At 43.5% G+C, this 19,760-nt stretch overlaps 1 long non-coding RNA gene across 1 annotated transcript; it reads left to right on the forward strand.

The window, feature by feature from the left end:
- The first annotated feature begins 491 nt into the window (after window positions 1-491).
- LOC116965540 lies at window positions 492-4,529 on the forward strand. Its single transcript, XR_004409457.1, has 3 exons — window positions 492-526; window positions 3,073-3,327; window positions 4,354-4,529. It is a non-coding gene; the product is annotated as an uncharacterized LOC116965540 (long non-coding RNA).
- The last annotated feature ends 15,231 nt before the right edge of the window (window positions 4,530-19,760 follow it).

A 19,760-nucleotide genomic window follows, 5' to 3' on the forward strand; every position in this document is an offset into this window, starting at 1 on the left:
CTATTTGCTATTGATTGTCAATCTGCTATTTACTATTCTCTCACCAATAGTAAGACAAAGTTAAAAAACTCCCAGATCTATTATAAAAATCTTTATCTTCTAACTGGTTAGAAAATATTTACCATAATAGCCCTATTTCTGCAAATATTTGTCTTTTCTACAAAAAACCTCTCTCATCCTAGAGGCTTTATTATTAAAATCAAATGCTGGCCCTTCTTTAATTTTGTTCTATTTAGTTTTCATCTTCCTTAGGTTTTCCTTCATTCAGAAAAAGGCTGACAAAAAGCTGGTGAACATGATTTTATTCCATGGAAACAAAGCAACAAGAACCTTTCTTTCTGACAAGAAATGTATTACAAAAACTATATTTCACAGTGGAATAAAAACAGACATTGATTTGGATATTCTGATGATACAGCAGTTGCAAATACTGCTTTATCAAATGTGAATTGTCCTTTTTATGACAGTTACTTTTTTATTATTATTCCAGCTCTGACAAGCTGGATTTGGAACAAAAACTGAGGAGGTAAATAAATTTACTTCTTAATTTTTTCCATATTTTTAGACAATTTTTAGGCTGTAGTTATGATACTCTTTCCACAGACATCATCAAGCTTTGAATCAGATGCAGATAGACAAAAAGCATTCAGACGGAAACAAATATTGCATATATATTGTCATATCTTTTGATATAAATGCTGTCTTAGTGTGATATAGTGGACAATAATCCCTGCCAAAGGATATCCATGTCTCATGTCAAATTAGAAAGCAAAATGAAACAAGGAAATTATTTTTCAATATTCTGCACACCTCTTTGAGTTTTAATTGGATTTGCCATGGTCAAATATGGTCATATTTAATTCCCTCAGCATAGCTTCATTTGACTTGGGTCGGTAGGCAGTCATAAAAATGGACACTGGAGTTAGCACACCTTTAAGAGGAACAGGGTAGTTCTCACTGAAATCAGGTGTGTTTTCAGGCTGTTTGCCAACAGAGGCAGACATCTTGACACTATCAACTGTGTCATACATATGTGTAAGCAGGAGAAAGAAATTGCAATCATAGCATGACATTTAACCATGCTGTCACACACTATAACATAACAACACGACCTGTGGATTATAAACTGGAGTGAAAGGTTAGTATGTAGAAACTTCAGTTACCTGTGGAACAATGATGGTCTATTTCTACACAGATGATGCAGTTTGGTAAACACTCTTTTCTGAGCTCACCATTATTAAGAAGTGTGTCCTTTCATTGTTTCTGTTCTTCCTGTTTTCACAGTGACTAATCCTTGACATCTCTACTGCTTGTGTAGTCTACCTCTTGCCCAAACTCACTGCAAAGTATAGAAACTTTTCTTCTTGCCATAACTTTCATAATTTCTGACCAAGTATTTGCACTAGTAGCAAAGCAACATCAGCTTCTAAATCAATATAGAATGTGAGGCAATAGCCGATCCTGCACTTTCCAGCTAGAAATGGTGCTTGTAAAGACCAACCACAACTATTTGCCCATGCACAAGGCCACGATGGGTCCTTTGGGTCTTTGGCAGAGGAGCTCTGTGGGGTATTCCTCCTTTGCATGAGAATAAACTGCTCTCCCCTAGATAGCCTTAGGGTCCAGAGACATGTCTTACTGTGTGATCTAAGGTTACTAGATTGGAGTAATACACTTGTTGAAAAACAAGGCCTGAGAGAAACACCCGGGAAAGGCTAACATAGTCTGGACCTTTTTTTTGACCTACAGTGCAAATGTGAAAGTAGGCTGCTTTTAAGAAATTCTATGTCTTTAGGGATATAGTCTGGGTCTTCAGTTGTAAAAAGATGTGCCTCTTGTTACCTGACCTGCTACCTTAGAGGCAGCATGATGCATGACCAGGGCTGATCAAGAATTTAAAATCTTAATAGTAGCATATTTTTACCAGAAGTGCTTCCTGATGAGTTTGCTCTTGTTTACCAAAGACCTATATTGGAAACATGTCTTAGTCCTGACATGGAATTCCTGGCCCAAGGGCAAAGTAAGCATCTAAGTTGTTGGAACACTTGGTTTCAGAGGTTGCGTTTCAGATCTCTGCTTTTTCTAATGCAATCCAAGGATGTGAACCACAACATGATGCCTCTGAGATGACCGGGTACTGGCAAGCTGAAGACAGAGGTCACTGTTCTTTCCTTTTTCCCTAAAGAACTGCAAAAGTTATGATGCCATCCCAGTGTAGGAGCTGTTTGAAGTTGCATATTTTGTAATTTAAGAGTAGTGAGGCAGAAAAGCTCCTTCATACTATGGTCTGGTCATATCACCAGATGTGGACAAAGACAAACCTAGGTGCTGAAGCTTTGATGATGTCATTTGCCGAAATATTTTAGTTTAGAAGGCAGGTTTCTTTGGGGCTAGACTGCTTCTGTTGCTCTCAGCATGTGTGTGGGAGATTTCTCTTGCACTTGAAGAGGACCAGGGAGTGGAAATTTCTTCATTGTTCCCAGATTGGGTGGAGTGAGTTTCTATTATTCTCAAGTGTGAGGTGAGGAACTTCAGCTGCTGTTTGGTCAAAACATGGCTAGTTCCATTCAGCATGCTCTCAATGAATTGGTCTGCTTATGGGGCACAACCTAGTGGCCTAACAAGCATCTGGGGCCTCAGAAGCAGCCTGTCTGCACTGGTAGAGGGTCTGGCTTTACAGGCTGTAGCTTTGACATAGCTTCATGCTTCCAGCTCAGGAGCTGGCTTATTTGGTGCACAACGCTCTGTAGGCACACATCCTGACTATCTTGCTTCCCAGTACTAGGCTTCCTGGCACCAGTATACCTGTGTCTCCCTGCAGTACTTGCCCAATTCTGCCTCTGTGCACTCACAGCAGCTCTCTGTCCACTGCTATGCTATGATAACAGACGCCAGGTGCAAGGTCTCCCCCAAGCACTTTCCCAAGGCTCACAGCTATGCAGAACCTCTGCCCAGTAAAGTCAGTCTTCCATTGCTAAAACATGTCTGAAACATGAATGCAAAAGGAGCAGTGGGAAAAGGTATTACAACTCCCTGGTGACATTACAAATGCCTTGTCTTTTCCCTCACCAGAATCTTTATTTTGGATATGTCTTTCAAAGACCTTCATATGCCTGGGAAGGAGGATTTCAGCACTCAGAGGAGAAACTGCCAGACCAGAAGACAGAAACTCTTTTCCTGATGGTCACTGGGAAAGAACACTGTCTTACAGAGATGATAACACTGTCTACATACAAAGCATCTTCCCTCCCCAAAACAGTTCATGAGGCCCTCATTTGAAATCAAGAGAGCAAAAGGAAATTGTACACCTCCCAGTGGAAAATGTTGGTGAGTCTCCCAGTTCCAAGATGTGGGCAGCCTACCTGCCAAGACACAAAGGGTCATTGCTAAATGCCAGGAGCCATCCATCTGAGGCAGAAACTTGTCTGTATGACTAGGAGAACCAAGACACTAGACCTTTGTACTCTGAAAGGCAACACCTTGCATGGGGCAACAAGCAGAACATCACATATTTCATAGTGAGGCAGGCAACATGACAGCAGTCAATGCTGCATTCATTGAGCCCTTCAGTCACCATCCAGAGGGATAGTCCTTATGTTCAGAAGAAAAATACAGTTTATCCAAGAGCAGTGCATAGGACAGCATTCCTCATCTGAGCCCAGGAGGGTTATGCAGAAAACCATCCTATCCTCCTGATTCAAGTCAGAGGCAGGGGAACCTCTTTTGTGAAAATGGACCAGTCAGTTCAGTTGGACCCAACTCCTCTGGGCAAACATCATGGATGTCAAGGCAGTTCTCATCAGATACTGAGTTTATCCCAGACAGACAGTATGAAAATCTCCAGTACGTCCCTAATAATCCACCTAGACAGGAGTTCTGTTTTCAATGCACAACAGACAACTCCTCAAACCAAAGGGAGAACATTCTCTATGATGAGATTCTTCCATGGGCCTTGGGGGGATCCTTTTCCACCCTGTGGCATGTCCATTCCTAAGCCTTTGGGAAACAATCCATATTATTCTAATGGGCAGAGCATCATCCCACTGGGAAACTCTTGGGATTGGGAAACAGTTTATCTAAAAATTTCAATCTATTCTCAGCAAAACAAACTGCAATATTCTGTGGGACCACCTCAGGAGCAGGGCAGCAGTTTTCCCACTGTGACAAAAAATATCCCCCAGCCCAGAGGATACCTTGTGGGGTTCAGAGGAAACCCAGGGTACCCAGAACATTTGAACTCCCCATGCAGAGTTGTCCCATTTTCAGGTCTGAGTTCATCTGACCACTCCTTCCCCAGACTTGTGTGTTGTGCAGGGAATGACAGTGATGAAGGATTGCCTGATTTCTTCCCAGGTTCAAGACCTCTACACGAGAACAAAACTATCCTGAAGACAGTCACTCCAAGTATGTCAAACATTGTCTATCCAGTTGGTCTTCAGTGTAGCTGGAGGTGCTTGAACAAAACTAGAAGGCTTTGGAATCTTTGGTGAAGAAGTAACTAATAATGACAGGAAAATGCCATGCTCAAAAAAGAGATCTGGTGAGCAGAAAAGGCCTGAAGCATGGCCAGATCCAACTAGAAATGCATGCTGTAGGAGTAATACAAGAGGTGACAAACACACCACACACCATTTTGGACAAATCCTGTGAACTAACCAATTCAATTAAAAAACTACTCGTGAGAAGCAGGCTGGGGGCTCACTCACCCTTGCCGATGAAGGGCCTGAGCCAGAGGCAATCAAAAGTACAAAAGAGATTAATGAAAATGATCTGGTAGGAGACCAGGCAGCCCAAAGCTTCAGAACATGGTGCTTGAGTGGGTGACTGAGGCAGCAGTTGTCCAGCACTGGAGCACCATCTGGTGACAAGAAGCAAGAACTGGTTTCTGCAGACCTGGTATTGTTTGCTAAAAAAACATGTTTTCTCTGTTACTGAGATGCTGCTCAAATGTCCGAGCACTGATATCTTCAACAGAGAACATCCATCCTCCTTTGGCTGTCTAGCAGGATGTTGTGGTTTGAGCCTGGTCGGCAGCCAACCACTCCGCAGCTGATCACCCACCCTCCCTCCCACACCTGGGAATGGGGGTGGGCATTGGAGGGGTAAAGGGACACTCACAGGTTGAGATAGGAACAGTTTAATAATGTTAATAAAAAGAAAACAATGACAGTAATAGAAATATAAACCGGCAATGCACAATGCAATTGCTCACCACCCGCTGACCCACACCCAGACCATTCCTGGCCAGCAATCCTGAAATACCAAGATCCCACAATCACAATCCAGGAAGCGAGAGAGAGCAAGAGCTCCTTCCCAACCACCCCTCCTCTATATAGTGAGCATGACGTTCCATGATATGGAATATTTCATTGGCCAATTTGGTTCCTGTGCTCTGGCCGTGCTCCCTCCCTGCTTCTTGTGCACTTGCAGACAGGCAGGACATGGGGATTCAGAGAGTCATTGAAGTCTCAGTAGCAGCTGAGAACGTCAGTGTGCTATCAGCATTCTTCCCATACCAAACCCAATGCTGAATCTAAAACACAGCACTATTCTAGTTACCAAAAGGGAACATTAACTATATTCCAGCCCAAACCAGGACACAGGAGATGTGACAAACAGTCCAGAAAGAAGCAGCCCAGACTGCATACTGATGAAAAAATAATGCATGTCTTTAAATAGCAGGCAAAGAGAAGATAGCCCAAGAAGGTAAAATAGCATACCTATAAGTTATTCTGCAACTCTTAGTATCATTAGGAATAGACAAGGAAAAATAGTGTGCACAAGAAAGAGCATCTGCCCAAAGGTGACGCAGGTCACATAGCTGTACTAGTCTGAAAGATTTTGACATGAGTAATTCCCCCTTTGTATAACATTTCCCTCCACTTCTAAATGCATCGGGGCTGCTAGTCTTGTAAAACGTTGATACCAGCTTTGTGTAAAGGATACGCTTACCTGGAATCACCAGGTTTGAGGAAGCGGTCTGCTCTTTCATGCCAGAATGTGCTCAGGCCTTTCTTTTTTTAGTTTCACCAAAAGCAAAAAATACATGAAAGGGAAGCATATAATTCAGGTGGATGACAAACAGATTTGTTAAACTACTCAAAGGGCTTCTTCTCATTCCTTTGCTTTCCATTTAGCTGAGGAACCTCATGCCCCGGAAGAGGCCTTTTGAGCATAGCATTTCTGTTGGTCAGACCAGGGCCCACAGGAGGTCAGTATCTGTCTGCCTGGGGGTGGTTTGCACAGGTCACAGTCAGACGATTGTGGTGGGAAGGAGACTGGTAGCTAGAAATTACCTCTCTTCTCTTAACTGACCTCTAGACCATTTGTTCAAGCTTCAGCAGTGTGGCAAAACTCACCTCCACCCACAGCTGTTCCACTGTTCCTGATCTCCCTCAAAGAAAGGTCCCTGCTGAACACCAGTCCCTTCTGTTGATAATACCTCTTTCAGACAGGATACGACGTGGCCACTGCTAGTCACTAAAAGTTTGAGGCACAACTCCCTGACCTCATGCCACCACAGAAAAAGGTCATCGTTGCGAAAAGAGTGGATGTATGAGCTATTGGCTTGTTTTGGTGACCAAGCCTCCAAGCTGGATTCATACATAGCTGAGAAGTTGGCCGTCCAAGTGGTCTATCAGGGTCCAAACATAGCTACCTAGAGAGCAGTACAACATATGGTATGCCATACCTCCAAATACTGAACAGCATAATAGCATGCAGCATTGGAGAAAACCACCCATATTTTTTTTTCGAGAGATATTTTTTGTTAGATGTCAGGTTGACTTGATGAGCTTGGCACTGCAAGGCAGCTCTTGCCTAACCTTTGACTCCAGTTTAGATTTCTTGGGTGAAACAGCAAAACAAAACCTCTGAACACCTGCTGCATTAGGAATCAAAGCTCTTCCTTGGAAATGAGTGCTTCTTGTTGTGTTCAGTTTTATGACTTGGCATAGTAGCACCACTTGTGTATTCTGTGTAGCAGCAACAATGCTGTTCATGATGCATGGATTACTAGTGATTTGGCTGGTTTGTACTGTAACTACCAACAATCCAAAACACAGGCACCTTAGATTTCTCTGGTATTTCCCCCTGTTGCCACTTCTATTAATATCTCTGTAGTGCAAAACCTTTTTATTCAGGTATGTTTCTTAAATCAGTGTTGCAGTCAAAATGGATTTCTGCAACACAGTGATACCTTTCTCATTAACTAGTGAATACCTTTGCTTTCATTAACAGATATGCTGATTCAGTTACTTCTCCTGGACAGGAGGGCCAGAGCCACATTAGACAGTCCTGCTGAAGCACAACCAAACAGAGGACAATGGTTCCCATCCTATATTTGAAGGAGTTCCCTCAATACAGCCAAAAGTGTCTTCTTGCCACATGTCCTTGTGGATTTAGAGACAGAGGGTGGCATGTTTCAGGATAGAGAGCACATCCCACACAGAACACCAGTGATGGGTAGGTCAGCAGATGCTCGACTTCTGATTTTCTGTCTCACTTTGCATGATACAAGCTTCAGTGTAAGTGCAGCAGGAGCAGCGTGCTCCAAGTCTGCCTGAACTGATAAGCAGAGCTGTCACTGTTGAACACTACACCCCCACAAGCCACATGCAATTTAACACAACACTGGAGGCTTTAGGACTTTGATCAGCAGTTTGTTCCAGAGATGGACAACCAAACTCTGACTTACCTTGCAAGTCCTACTGGAAATTTCTCATGTTTATGCCCCATTTAGACCCTGCTTAGTTCTTCTGATGAACCTTAGTGAAGGACTTGGTGTGACCCTCAGTCCCTAAGTGGAGAGATGGGATCAGAAGCGCTTACTAACTAATTGAAGAAAGGAGGAAAAGCCTCAAAATTAGGAGTATTCTGTATCAGTAGGAGGAAGCAATGCTTTATACTGTGATGAGCCACAGCTCTGTAAGCTGTGTCTCTGCACAAAGGAACAGATTGGACTGTGAGTCACTCTGAAATTAGCACGATCCTTTTATATTCTCAGAGCAACAGGTCTTCCACATATGAGTTATGACGTTATTGAAGGTATGTGATACAGAAAGTGTTTCGTTTCCCTTCTGTCATTCACCCATTCCCCCGGAAACTCGATAGCACAATAAACTAACGCAGCAGATAGATAAACACAACTTGGTTCCTATTTAGAGGCTAAATAGCACTTATTTTCCAAAGCTGTCTGGCAAAGTTCAGGAAAGGAAACAAACCTACAAATTCCTTTCTTACATGTCTGTTGGTGATTGCCTGCTGTTATGGCTTCCTTTCCCCCAGCCATATTGCTTGATGAGGTGAAATAACGGCTGAATATACAAAGCAGAGATTGTGGCAATCTCCTTACTGGACACAAAAACTGTTCTGATAAATATCATACTGTCTTATTTTACATCAAAAAGCATTAATGCTAGGGAAGTTTTCAGCATGTGCCAGAAAAAACTCTGAAGTTCCTGTGCCCAATTCTTTCCTCACAGATTTGATATATGTGGGTTTTTTTGATTCTGTGAGTTAAATTATCAAATTAGTGTGAGCCATCACAAAGTGACTTACCTTACAGGAAGGCAGACCAAAAATCTCATCTGGATTCAAGGGCCATTCCCAAACCAGCAAGAGTCAACTGTATTTAGAAGTGGATGAAACAGAGGTACAACCCAAATCTGAGAAATCTATAGGATGCATAGATTTGCTAGGATCCCTCTGTGGGAGATTGAAATATCAGCTCAGAAAGCAAGAGTTAGGGATAGCCACCTTGTAGTTTGAAGGCCTATTTCCCTCTGAATTGTTTTTTGTTCTGGGTAAAATGACAGCTCTGAGGGAGCTGGTAAGTAAGGGAAGGAGAATCACAGACATTGCCAGTCCTCTGAATGTGCTCCAGCCCGGGACCTGATCTGAGAGTTGGAGAACAGTACATTATCAGAGAGAGAAGACACATTGGGCTCGAGTAGAGCAAGAAGACCTCTTAGCCAACTGGGTAACTAGACGTATCTTTTCTTTTGCCCCCTTTCAATATCCCAGCTCTCCCTTGTCTTCAGACCCAGGCTCAGTCAGGAATGCCTCACAGGAAGATATAAAATGTTCATCTGTTGTAGTGGAAGCACTGACTGTCTTTCCAGCTCTGGAAGTCATTGTGTTTCAGAGCACAGCAGGGAAAACTATTCATGTACTTTAAAGGTAAAATCTTTTGAGAGAAGCTGGAGAACCTAAATATACCCTAAAAAAAAAAAAAAAAAAAAAAAAAAAAAAAGTAACTCTGCTTTTATATCCACTATTTCTGGCCTCAGAACTACAAGGAAGCTGATGAGAGACTCATCCTCTCCATCTCTCTGAAACTGAAAGAAACAGACATTGCAGTCGGTAGGGTTCAGAGATCTTTGGGTCTCCTTTACTTTGTGCAGGAGGCAGTTCCAGTCAAGAGATGGAAGTTCACACATGTCCTAAAGAATGCATGCACTGTTTTCTAAGCTTCCTTGTTGGGAGAATGCCATTCAATTTTCAAATGGCAAATAGACATTTACAACTCTTCTCAAGTTTTGAAAGCCACAGCCAATTCCCATGCCAATCCAAACACATTTTTTTTGCCATTTTTGCCTTAACAAAGACCTACAGGAAGCAAGCCATGCTTTATGGTAAGATGTTTGGATCTCAGAAATTCAGGCTAAACACTTTGTTGTAAATACCTTTATATCAAAAGAGGAAGGGAAGATTTCCAACATTTGCTTTTCCAAGTCCACAGCATGGCCAAGAAAATGGAAATGCAAGATTTATAGTGTGATATACTTCCAGAGACAGGAGCAAGCCTTGCTGTTAATCACAACTGATCATCCATTTATCATTCATGTGGTTTAGACCAACTCATCAGAACACATCAAATATTCTGTTATCACAAATACACATTCAAACCAGGACTTAATGCAAGGTATATTATGGAAGCCACAGTATTTGTAGCAGCATGATTCAGTGTAGTATGTGTCCTTGTGATAGAACAGTTTTCCTTCAGTCTCCCCTCCTGGCCCATCTACTCCTTGAAGGTTAAGATGGATCTTTGTGATCAACTAATCTGCCTTCCCAGGGAAGGCAGTCTATATGACTTTCCCATTTTTTCTTCCTGAGCTGGTGTATTTTAGGCTGCCCAAAGTCAAGGAATGGGAGTGGTTAAGCATTCATCATCACTGTTAGTGAACATTTTAATTATCACAGATGAAAATGTGCACATCATTTACAGTTTGAATTTGCCCAGCTTCACTTACAGTTATAGGACCTTCTTTTACCTCTACTAGATGCAAGAGCCATGCACTTATCTGATTTCTTTCTAGCAGTAGTTGTGTTCTTTCAGGTCATTTGAAACATATATAACGGTATTGGGAGCGGTTCTCGTCCCATTGGAGGCTGAGTTCCTCTTTACAGTTACATTTTGAGAGTTGTCAACTCAGTCTTCATCCATTTAGTGGCTAATATGCCAGGTTAATTCTAGCTTTGATGGAGGACACTGTCCAGAACCGTGTCAAAAAACACAACAGACATCTACAGCATAGATGTCCATTAAACTTCAGCTACCTTGCTCCCTTTAAATTTTTTTTTGTTCTAGACTAACATTAAAATCAATGAAAATAAAGTAAATCTCTTTAAGGTCTGGACCAATGTTACAGCCAGAGTAACTTGTTTTAATATCTTATTTATTCAGGCAGCAGTTTTCTGGTTGAGGCAATTGAAAGGAGAATGAAGGTGCAGCATTGCTCAGTGGCAAAGCATGCTCTTCCACATGATGTGATGTGGAAGAGCTTGGAAAGGGGAGAGGGATGCTATTTAGAGCAATACTAAATAAAGTTGGCGGCAGAATCCTTGACTACGATATGTTCACCCTCATGTTGAGCATGGCACAGGCACTTGAGAAAAAGTGCTGCCAGAGCACAGCAAGAAACAGGTGATAGCAGAGCAATCTAAAATCAGTCCTTGGTTTTAGCAGGCTCTTCCAGTCTCCTTTGCTGACAGCTCTGCTGCCCTGTGAGAAAGCTGCTCAGCATTCAGTCTTAAGCTATCCCTAGAGCCAACAACTCTCTAGGAAAACAGAGTGCAAAAAAGAAAACAACTTCTCATTGAACTATGGAGGTTTGTTATAAGGACAACAAACTTACTACAGCATGTGCATGACTTCATGAGGAAATCTGTTGCCCAAAGACATGAAGAGTTCAGAACAGGTCCTTACCTCTTGAAATAAATGCTCTAGGAGTTGGTCTTTTAAGACTGGACAAAGGTAGAAATACTAAAAAAAAGGGCATCTGAGATACAAGCCTCACATTTGCCTAGGCCAAGTAGGGTTTAGTACAGAAGGCCCTCAAAAGCCCACAAAAAGATAGGCAGATAAAAAAAGTGAGCAGAGTACAGTGTAACCAGGGCTGAGCACTGCCCGCTCAGCTCAGGCAGAGTACAACAAGGACTTGAGACACTGAAATACTGGCAGGCAAGAGGGAACCTGCAAGACCTTCTGTGTCTCAGCCTAAAACTCATTTAACTTTTCACCCACAGGTTTGGGGCAGCTCCTGAGCATTACCTCTCACGAAACATAAAGCAGGAGACAGGAGGGAAGTGTGCAGCAGTCTTTAGCCTGGAAGAATGACAGAGAGGAATACTGCATTTCACATGCAGACTGCTATTCAGATGATCTTGTGAGACTACAGAAGATGGGGCTTTTAAATTATTTTAGTACTAGAGAAGGATGGGTAAGGAGTGTCTTGGGAATAGAGTAATTAAATAACAAATGAGGGCAGAAAGCCTGTTGGTGTTCACTAGCAATGTTAATAGTCATATACGTTTCTTCCTTGCTGAAAATGCCCTTGATGGTGTACACAACTGTTACTCAGTGACCAGTAACCGACTGGAGTACAATAGTTTTTGTGCCTGTCACATGTGCAGGGAGGAATTCATGCTGTCTGGTATTTCAGTTTTTACACTGCAACATAATCACTCTTCAGCTGTTTCTGTGTCTCTCTCTGGAGCTAAAAACCAAAGCTGATGTTGATGCTTCTAATAAAAAAACATTTTTGAGCCTTTTTGCCTCCTTGGTTACTTCTGTGTATTTTTAGATCTGGAAGACTTTTAAAATCTACTCACATCAGGAAAATGTACCTTTTGCTCCTTGTTAAGTCTGATGTCAAATGGTGGTACTGGGATATGTGATCAGCATGGATTGTGAGGAGTCTGAAGTCATACAAAAAAATGCTTTTCTTCAGTGGTTGGACACTAGTGTAATCTAAACCAGGCTGCAGGTAAACAAAACTATTCTTTCAAGCTGTCCTTGATCAGCTCATTTGACTATCAGCTATATGATTGCTAAGGTTGGTAGTTTAAGTTAGCATTTGCCAGCAGTGCCTGGTCTACTCATTTGGTTAATCAAGTGCTGTGACAAAAAGTTTGAGGCAAATTTTTTGTCCTTCCTCTTTGATTGTTGTCTGATACATATATAATAGCTTTTCTGGTTGCAAATCCGCCATCTAATAATCTCAGGAAATAAAAAATATTGACACTACCTGCTAAAGAAACCATAGCAAAGCAAGACTAAAATCAATTTTGGCCACAGTTCACTATTTTGACCCAACAGGTCAGAGTTAAATAACTTGAAATGCCGTAACTGAAACCACAGCTAAAGCATACTCTTCAAAAATAAGCATTATTAATGCAGTCTTCTAGACCAGATGAGACAGTAGGCCGTATACAGGTAGGTGATATCTGTATATGCTGTAACATAGTGTACCTGTGGCTTTAATACAGTCTTCTCAGAGGTGCATGTTGCAAGATGTTATCAGGTCTCTTCTATTTCTGTCTTGATTGTTTGAAGTGCTGAGGTGGACATCCTGGTGGGAATGCTGAATGAAGCCTGCCAGTGACCCCTGTCACAGTATGATTTTGGGTAACCTCTCTGAGCATCCTGTCCTAAGGTACAGAGGGGGCAGAGAAGTTGCTGGCATTGCTACCTTGCATTGCAGGGCAGAGGAGATGGCTCACCATGCTGCAGCATTCCTGTGAACAAGCAGTCTCAGGGTGAACACTTTGCTCATCTTGCAATTGTAAGACAAACACAATTCCTGAACATTTTTTTTTGTCTGATTACTTTGAGAAATTGTATTTTACTAAATTCTTAATTTGCAACTGGATAAACTATTTCTCCTACTTTCCTCACAGTTTTATTCTGGGAACAGACATAATGGCTGGTGAGACTGTAGTGGCTGCATTTCAGTGGCTCACCAGATGGAAATAGCCCTGAGCACTCAAGGTGAATGTTTGGGTAAGACTGACCAGAAATCTGAACTCGTGCTTGATTAGATACATTGAAGCAAACTACTCATGTTTGGACAGCATATTCTGTAGCCCGGAAAAGCCTCAATTGCAAACAGGGTCCTGCTACTCTGACCATTAAGTCAGATCCCAATCACTGTTTTGCAAGTGCTAATGACTGCTGTGAAAATAATGAAGACAGTGTGTGGAGTGCTTTAGCAGTAGTCTCCACTGATCCCATGAAGGTCTTATGCTGGTATTAGGCAATGGCATCTTTGTTTAGGCCTGTCACAGTCAGACTGCTTTTTTGATGCTTGGATAGGTAACTGGGAAACTGAAACAAATGGATGGTCTTTGTGCAGTTTTCCTCTTTTCTGACACCCAGCAGCCACTGGATGGCACTAAGATTACTGTCCTGCTCACAAACACATTCTAACAAGCCTCACACTTGGAATTTAGGAATACTGAAAAATTGTGTGGGGCATAGAATTTGGGTTCTTTGTTTGGACAAGTGTGAGGCAGGTTGCCTCAGCTCTTGTAGTTCAAACAGTGCTTCTCCCCTCACACAGACCTAACTCCACCCCCTGCCCTCCGCTTTGGGAGTGCTTACAGCTAACAACAGTAAATGTTTGCTGGAAATCTCCACGCAGGTGTGTATGGATTCTCAAACTTGCAGAGAGTGCATGCAGTCCCATCACTCTGGTGGGTAAAGTAGATGCTAAATAGCCTTGGTTCTTGTGTTAGCCCCTAAAGCATGCTATTAGTACCTGGCTACAGAGTAATTTCAAAGGATTTGCAAAAATAGTGGGAGAATAAAATTGTCTTCAGATGCCTGGCAGCACATAGGGCACTGTTCACTGATTCTCCAGTTATCTTAATGCCCTTGACTTCTGAAGCTTTCCCATGCTGAAAGCACACAAAAGACAAAACCACAGCACAACACTTTCAGGAGAAGAAATACCAAACATCTCAAGGTATTTGCAGATCTCTGACCTTAGGGCACCTTATTATCTCTGCATATGAGCACTGGTGAGGCTCTCAGATTTGTTTCCAGTGCAGTCATTGCTAGTCCCTTTTTATCATGTTGGCTGAAGGATTGAGCTCCAAATACAAAATTAGCAGGCTACATATGTCCTTAATCCACTTGATGCAGGCCATGTAGCGGTACACTTGAAACTGGGGATGGCGGTGAATCTCAATAGCTGAAGCAGAAATAACTATTTCCAGGTTCTGTCTCAAACTATATAGTGCTGAACCACCGGGATTTTGGGTGCATTTGTCCTGCCAGCTCCTCTTTAACTGCTGGCTGCCTTGAACAGGTGAAAACCCCTTTGCTCAGGTCCTAGGTAGTGTTCGATTTTGTACCTAAGCAGCTTTCTAGGAAAATCATTCTTCAAGCAGCTAATGTCAGGCAGTTTCAACTGCTTTTGAGGGGCAAGTCGGAGCTGGTAAGTAGTCCAACAGCTGCATACTGCTAATGTGAGGAAAGCTCCAGTCACAAAAAGGGATTGGGGCCTGAGACGTGTGCCCAGAAGGAAGCACAAGGGAAAGTGGTGAGTGAATCTGCTCTCATGCTTGTCACACCAGCGGGGTGGTGGTCTGGGTTCATCTGCGCAGCACCTGAGTGTAATGCTGGCATGCCTCTGACAACAGCTAGCTGACAGAGTGGGCTGCAGGTGATGCTGCCTTGTTGCTTAACTCTGCAGCTACACTGGGTGAAAGACAAAGTTGGGATATTCAGAGTCTGAAATAGCCAGGAATTGAAATATCACTGTGATACAGTTAACTAGATGCCCACTGCTTGATCCTTTTTAATTCTCTTCAGAATTCCAGATTAACATGACTGCTCTACTCCTACTTTGTTTCCTCAGACTATGAGCAGGTTAAAGGCAGAACAACAGAGTAATTTTGTGAAAGTCATATCTGAAATACACTGGCTTTCATAAAGGACTTCTAGCCTGTATATGAAACTAATATTAGAAAAGTCTGGACACTTAGGGTGTAATTTTTTGTTGTCAGCTGAGATGCTTGATCCTACACAGCAGATACACATCTAGGCACTGAATCACCTGAAACTTCCCAATTTCTCTTTCATTGACAGTTAGATATGTCCAAAATCAGACATTTAGGAATTCAGTAAATCTTAAGATGTGCACTTTTAGTTCAGTGACATCACAGATGCTATACACTGTTTGTTCTTAGTAAAACTGTGCATTGGTTTAATACAGACAAGGAATTTGAGAGAAGAGGCTAATTTATCGATCTTTTTGAAAGGACAGACTTGGTACTTGTGTGTAAAACCAAACAAAGTATTGGGAGGTTTAATAACCAGATGTGGCCAAAACCTCATCAAGCACTGATTTAGTTTTAGAACTATAGATGATAGTGGAATATTGATCTGTTTAAAGTGACTATTCTAAGAACACCATAACATCATTTTAAATAGCTGTAAGTTTTGTAGATGCTCTTGATTTTGCAAAGGCCTCAGCATTCTGCAATAAATCTCAGCTCAAGCTCGCTAGGTACCCAGTGCCTTTGAGAGCATTCTGCTCTGTGTGACTTTCAAAGTACCTGAACAATGTCTGTTGCAGTAGCTACTGAAGCTGTGCTTGATGTGGTATATAGCTAAGCAGCACACTGCCACAGAGATCTGGGTGCCCAGAGCAATCCTAACATCAAGCTGCTTTGAGCCAGTGAGTCTTCCCATTTGACTTGCTCCTAGTTTTTTGATTGTGTCCTTCCACAATCAAGTGACACTTCCGAACCAAACAGCTCTATTTTGTCCAAAGTGCTTGTATTTACATACTTTTGACACCGGAGGAACTGCAGTGGCTCTTTGGCAAGTTAATGAAAACAAAGATTGTATTCACACGGATCCTTTGGGCAGGAGGGGCAACAGTTCAATTGTACTGAGTTTTTGACTCAGATGTGGCTGTTTGGCTCTTTTGACAAAACCAGCTATATAAAAAAGAGGAGGCATTTGATGAAACAAGCGTTACATAGCTACAGTGTGGTCCTCTTTAATGCTTCTTCTGAAATTTCTGTTGTACTATCAGAAATCTGCTGTGTATAGAAAAGGTCCTTTTCAATTTCTATTCCTGAAAATTTAAAGAATATGAATTTGACTATTTTTGGGTGTAGTGGACATATATTAAAGCCCTCATGTCTGCAGAAGTTTGAAAGCAAGTCTTGAAAATACTACACATTGTCTAATTGCTGTGAGGAATAAACATGCCACTTCTAATCAGCAGCAACTCTGCAAGTCGTGAGTGGGGGCGTGTGTGTTTCTGTGGGTGGTTGTGGTACGTTGACTCTGTTGTGACCAGGAGTACATACTGATTAAGTTCTGTCTGCACAGCATTGTGTACACTGAAGCACGTAGTGTCTGAATAGGGGAAGCTGGTGCTTCATTCTGAGCAGCTCAGCTGACATGTTCTCATGTCTCCTTGCGTCTTCAGCTATTCTGTATCTAGGGTATGTACACTGAGACTCTTTAGGCTCTGACCTTGCAGACTGATACTTTTGAAAATCGACTTCAGAGGTGTAGGTGGGCTAATGCTTAAAACACTCTTGTAAGCAAAATTCAAGATGGAGCAAAAGTTTCCCAAACTCTCCTGTGTTAGGGCAGTACCTGAAACAATAAGACCAGTCATTCAAACTGGCAAGGCACAGATAACATCTCCAGGCAGCAGGCCTCTATTTGCAGCAGCTGGGATACCAGAACAGAAAGGATGCACTGCAAATTTGTAGTAAGAGGGCCTGGAGCATACATTGTCAGTGTCACACTGCTATACTTAGGTGAGGGGTGTGACCTGGTCACTGTGCACTGACACAGGACACTGCGGAGATGCCACCATGCAGCAAAGAGAGCCCAGGCTCCTAAGGCACTGAGCCTGCTGGAGAACATGCAAAAATGTCACAGAACTTAAGTAGCACGAATGCTAATCAAATTTAATCTCGATCCTGAAGAAAAAAGATAATGAAGCTTTTCTCCTATCAATACGTAGGCACTAAAGGCTTAGATCCAAGCTGGAAGTGTTGATAGAGAAAATGCGTGGGTGGCATCTATGTCACCTGAGTGGAGTTGTATGATAAACACTGTAATCAGAAATTTTTCCTAATGAAGCCTGCTGTGAAAGTGTCAAAGCAGTAGTGCAAAGTAGGATATTTCTCAGATCAAAGTAATTGGAAGCTTATTCAAATTCATTAGTAGTGTACACCACTGGTTTTAAGCCCATTGAGATGAACTGGGTCACACCTATGTACCTCCACAAATGCATGTGCTTCTTCAGATTTTTGCAGTGTCCTCGATCCCAAAGCTAGAAACAGCAGAGATAATGGCCTGCAGCTGGGCAAAACGTGCTTTTGCACAGGAGCAAAGGGAACATGGAAATAGTACCTGGCATATGCAGAAGAGACATGCAGTATATTCAGAGGTAATGGGGAGTAACAGGGCAGAGAACTGAAGGCATGTCAGCAAATCATACCAAGGTGCAGGGAGATCCTAATATAAGCAAGTAGAAGCCACCACCATTAGCATCCCACCTTTTAATATCCCACCTATTAGTAAAGCTGAGGACTTTTTGTCTGTATTCAATCTTCTCTTTTCTTGTACTGTAAGAATTACACCTAGGCTGCTACTGAGACCATACTGGTCTCTTTGCTGTCTGTGAACTGTACAGCTTTTCCCCTGCCAGGTCAGAACAAAGCCCCCGGCACATCCGTTATGGCTGCAGGTATTGGTTTTCAAAACAAAAGACAAGAACAAATTTAATATTTCTTCCCAGGAAAGCCCACCCACTCACTTTGCAAGACTCCTGCCACCATTCCTCTGCCCCACGGTGTAACAAGACGAAGAGTGGATGCACCCCGTCCCTTAAGTCCCACAGCCCAGGAACACAGCACTGGCCTTGCTGGTACCAGACCTCAGGCTCTGGGCAGAGGAAGCATCAGGACCCAGCTGACACCAGGAGAAGGCAGAGAAAGCAGCTTGGGTGGGGATAGAGGCACCTCTGAGACTGATAGTAATCCTGAGACTTTTTCTGCACTTTGTATGCCTTTATTTTCTTTTAGTGGATAATCATGAGGTTTAAGGGGTGGGTACCTCTTGAGGACCAGCCTGAGTCCCAGATACCAGCCCAGATGTATTTTGACTGGTCACTGAGGCACTCTCCCAGTCTCACTGATGGCAAAGTGGCTTCTTGGGGCACTGGGAGGTGTCCTCAGGGCTGATGGCTTTCCTCTTCAGGGGTTGCCAGGGCCCCCCAAAGGGGTGCTGGCTGCTGGGACCAGGAGTGGAGGGCCCAGGCACAGCCTCCTCTGGGTCTCCCTGCAGCACCTCCAGCTCACCATGAACAGGAATGGGTGCAAAGAGACCATCACAAAGGGCTGAGCTGGAGGCGGGAGACCCACTTCATGAAGCAGCAGGGATGTTGGCAGCTGCAGGGCTGCCCTCCTGCTCCTTGGCAGCACGGGCATCCCAAAAGCCCATCAAACATCCGGCCTCGCTGCCACAGTGCTGAAGAGCGGTGTCAAACAGCTGGGGCACAAAGCTCCTCATGTGCTGGCCCAGGATGTACTGCAGCTGCTGGAACTGGGCTTCCTCATCCAGGACAAAAAGTTGAACAATAGGACCAGCCTCTGCACTGGTGCTCCTGCTTCTGGGGTGTCCTCAAGGATAAGCCCTATCTCCAGTTGGGGCCAAGGCAGCAGGGGCGGAAGCAGCGCTGGGTGCTCTTGGAAGAGGAATGCCCAGATGTCAGGACAGAAACCACCCACAGGAGCCCTGGGCAGCAGCCCCCCAACTAATGTCTGGGATGCTGCAAGGCAATGGAAGACTGTGGGCATCTGGAAGGTCAGGAGCTCCTCTTGCCTGATGGACAACTGATGGTGCTACAGGTGGTGTGATGACATGCTCCTCAAAGTCATCATCTGCCTGCACCAAATGTGCAATGGAGAGGATCATCCTCTTGCAGAGGGGGCACTCGGGCTTGTTCTCAGCCCACCGCACGATGCACAGATAGGACATGTAATGGGGGGGCATGGCAGTATGTAGCTGGCTTTCTCCAAGATGTCCAGGCAGATGGGAGGGACAGTGGTTGTCCAGCTCTGTGGCCATGCTCCCATGTGCTTCAGTGGTCTGGGGGGAGCTGGGGACATCGAGGCAATCCCTCCCACTGGTACTGCAGCAGCGGGTGTCACACTAGAAAGGGAAGAGATGCCACAATCAGCAGATGGCCCAGGGAGAAGTGGAAGAAATGCCCAAGTCCATCAAGAAGCAAACCCTCCCAGCTTCCCACATCACGTTGAGGTTTCCCCTTCCAGCTCATATCTGCTGCTGTGAGTGTGCCTCCTGGGCATCCTGGTAGCCCCTTCCTTTGCCACACACACAAACCCAACACAACATCAGAAACCATTGCTCGGTGACATCACTGTCCATCGCTCAGGGATGTTACAACGGGCCATCCTCGCCTGCTCACACA

This window comes from Tyto alba, unplaced genomic scaffold (genome assembly GCF_018691265.1).
Source record: "Tyto alba isolate M040663 unplaced genomic scaffold, T.alba_DEE_v4.0 Super-Scaffold_13, whole genome shotgun sequence".
In the NCBI taxonomy this organism is placed as follows: Eukaryota; Metazoa; Chordata; class Aves; order Strigiformes; family Tytonidae; genus Tyto; species Tyto alba.